This window comes from Triticum dicoccoides, chromosome 6B, assembly GCF_002162155.2.
Source record: "Triticum dicoccoides isolate Atlit2015 ecotype Zavitan chromosome 6B, WEW_v2.0, whole genome shotgun sequence".
NCBI lineage: Eukaryota > Viridiplantae > Streptophyta > Magnoliopsida > Poales > Poaceae > Triticum > Triticum dicoccoides.
This window is the reverse complement of record NC_041391.1, coordinates 229,395,108-229,398,386: the sequence shown is the minus strand read 5'-3', so window position 1 is coordinate 229,398,386 and position 3,279 is coordinate 229,395,108.

Below are 3,279 nucleotides of genomic sequence, written 5' to 3'. Positions count from 1 at the left end.
CCTTGCATATTTATAGTTCATCACGAAGCTCTAGTAGCTTGGTGATAGTTCCTGGAGAAATTTGTCAATCACTATCTTATCTGGAAGATTAACTCCCACTTGATTCAAGCTATTGTAGTACCCTAGACATTCTGAGCACATGCTCACTGGCTGAGCTATTCTCCTCCATCTTGTAGGAAAACTACTTGTCAGAGGTCTCATACCTCTCAACACCGGCATGAGCCTGAAATACCAATTTTAGCTCTTTGAACATCTCATATATTCCATGGCGTTCAAAACGTCTTTGGAGCCCCGATTCTAAGCCATAAAGCATGGCACACTAAACTATCAAGTAGTCATCAGATCGAACTTGTCAAACGTTTATAACATCTGCGTCAGCTCCTCCAGCAGGTCTATCACCTAGTGGTTCATGAAGGACATAATTTTCTGTGCAGCAATGAGCATAATACTCAGATCACGGACCCAGTCCGCATTATTCCTACCATCGTCTTTCAACTTAGTTTTCTCTATGAATGTATCAAAAACAGAGAGCTACATCGCGAGCTATTTATCTACAACATAATTTGCAAAGAAAGTTTGACTGCGTTCATGATAAATTTTAGTTCAAATAATTAAATTACTAATGAACTCCCACTTAAATCAACATTCCTCAAGTTGTCTAAGTGATACATGATCCAAATCAACTAACCCATGTCCGAGCATCACGTGAGATGGGGTAGTCATCAATGGTGAACATCTTCATGTTGATCATATCTACTATATGACTCATGTTCGCCCTTTCGGTCTCCAGTGTTCCGAGACCATGTCTGTACATGCTAGACTTGTCAAGTTTAACCCAAGTATTTTGTGTGTGTAAATTTGGCTTACACGCGTTGTATGTGAACGCAGAGTCTATAACACCCGATCATCACGAGGTGCTTCGAAACGACGAACTTTAGCAATTGTGCATACTCGGGGAGAACACTTTTATCTTGAAATTAAGTGAAGGGATCATCTTATAATGCTATCGTCGTTCTAAGCAAAATAAGATGCATAAAGGATAAACATCACATGCAATCAAAATATGTGACATGATATGTCCATCATCATCTTGTGCTTTTGATCTCCATCTCCAAAGCAACATCATGATCTCCATCGTCACCGGCGTGGCACCTTGATCCCCATCGTTGCGTCAGGGTAGCCTCGCCAACTATTGCTTCTACGACTATTGCCAACGCCTAGAGATAAAGTAAAGCAATTACATGGTGCTTAATGATTGACACGCAGATCATACAATAATTAACCCAAAGGTCCTGCTGGTTGTTGATATTACAAAACATAATCATCTCATACAACATCGTATATCACATCACATCTTGACCATATCACATCACAACATACCCTGCAAAAACAAGTTAGACGTCTTCTACTTTGTTGTTGGAAGTTTTACGTGGCTGCTATGGTAAGTAGCAAGAACCGTTCTTACCTACACAAAACCACAACAGTGATTATCAAGTTTGCTATTTTTACCTTCTGCAAGGACCGGCCGTAGTCAAATTCGATTCAACTAAAGTGAGAGAAACAGACACCCGCCAGCCACCTTATGCAAAACAAGTTGCATGTTAGTCGGTGGAACCGCTCTCATGTATATGGACATGTAAGGTTGGTCTGGGTCGCTTCATCCCACAATACCGCCGATTCAAAATAAGACGTAGGTGGTAAGCAGTATGAACATCACCGCCCACAACTCCTTTGAGTTCTACTCGTGCATATCATCTACGCATAGACATGGCTCTGATACCACTGTTGGGGAATGTTACATGGAAAAAATAATTCTAAGCACACGGAAGATCTATCCATGGAGATGCATAGCTACGAGAGGGGAAGAGCATCTTCATACCCTTGAAGATCACTAAGTGGAAGCGTTTATCAACGCGGTTGATGTAGTCGTACACCTTCACGATCCATCCTGACCAAGTACCGAACATATGGCACCTCCGCGTTCAGCACACGTTCAGCTCGATGACGTCCTTGCTACCTCTTGAGCTTGCATTGGTTTTCCCCTGAAGAGGAAAGGGTGATGCAGCAAAGTAGCATAAGTATTTCCCTCAGTTTTGAGAACCAAGGTATCAATCCAGTAGGAGACAACGCACAAGTCACCGAATACCTGCACAAACAATCAAGAACTTGCAACCAATGCGATAAAGGGGTTGTCAATCCCTTCACGGTCACTCTCAAGAGTGAGTTCTAATAGAGATAGATAAACGGTAAAGTAAATATTGTTTGTATTTTTGGTTTATAGATTGGAAAGTAAAGATTGTAAAATAGTAGATCATAAACTAGCAAGATGTAAATGAGATTCAATATAATGGAAAAGAGACCCGGGGCCATAGGTTTCACTAGTGGCTTCTCTCAAGATAGCATATATTACGGTGGGTGAACAAATTACTGCCGAGCAATTGATAGAAAAGCGCATAATTATGATGACATCTAAGGCAATTATCATGAACATAGGCATCACGTCCGTGTCAAGTAGACCGACTCATGCCTGCATCTACTACTATTACTCCACACATCGACCGTTATCCAGCATGCATCTAGAGTATTAAGTTCATAAAGAATGGAGTAACGCATTAAGCAAGATGACATGATGTAGAGGAATTAACTCAAGCAATATGATGAAAACCCCATCTTGTTATCCTCGATGGCAACAATACAATACGTGCCTTGCTGCCCCTACTGTCACTGGGAAAGGACACCGCAAGATTGAACCCAAAGCTAAGCACTTCTCCCATTGCAAGAAAGATCAATCTAGTAGGCCAAACTAAACCGATAATTCGAAGAGACTTGCAAAGATATCAAATCATGCATATAAGAATTCAGAGAAGAACCAAATAATATTCATAGATAATCTTGATCATAAATCCACAATTCATCAGATCTCGGAAAACACACCGCAAAAGAGTATTACATCAAATAGATCTTGAAGAATATCGAGGAGAACTTGGTATTGAGAATCAAAGAGAGCAAACAAGCCATCTAGGTAATAACTATGGACCCGAAGGTCTGTGGTAAACTACTCACGCTTCATCGGAGAGGTAATGGTGTTGATGTGGAAGCCCTCCGTGATCGAATCCCCCTCCGGCAGGATGCCGGAAAAGGCCCCAAGATGGGATCTCACGGGTACAGAAGGTTGCGGCGGTTGAAAAGTGGTTTCGTGGCTCCCCCTGATGTTTTAGGGTATAAGAGTATATATATGCGAAGGAATTAGGTCAGGGGAGCTAAGAGGGGCCCACGAGG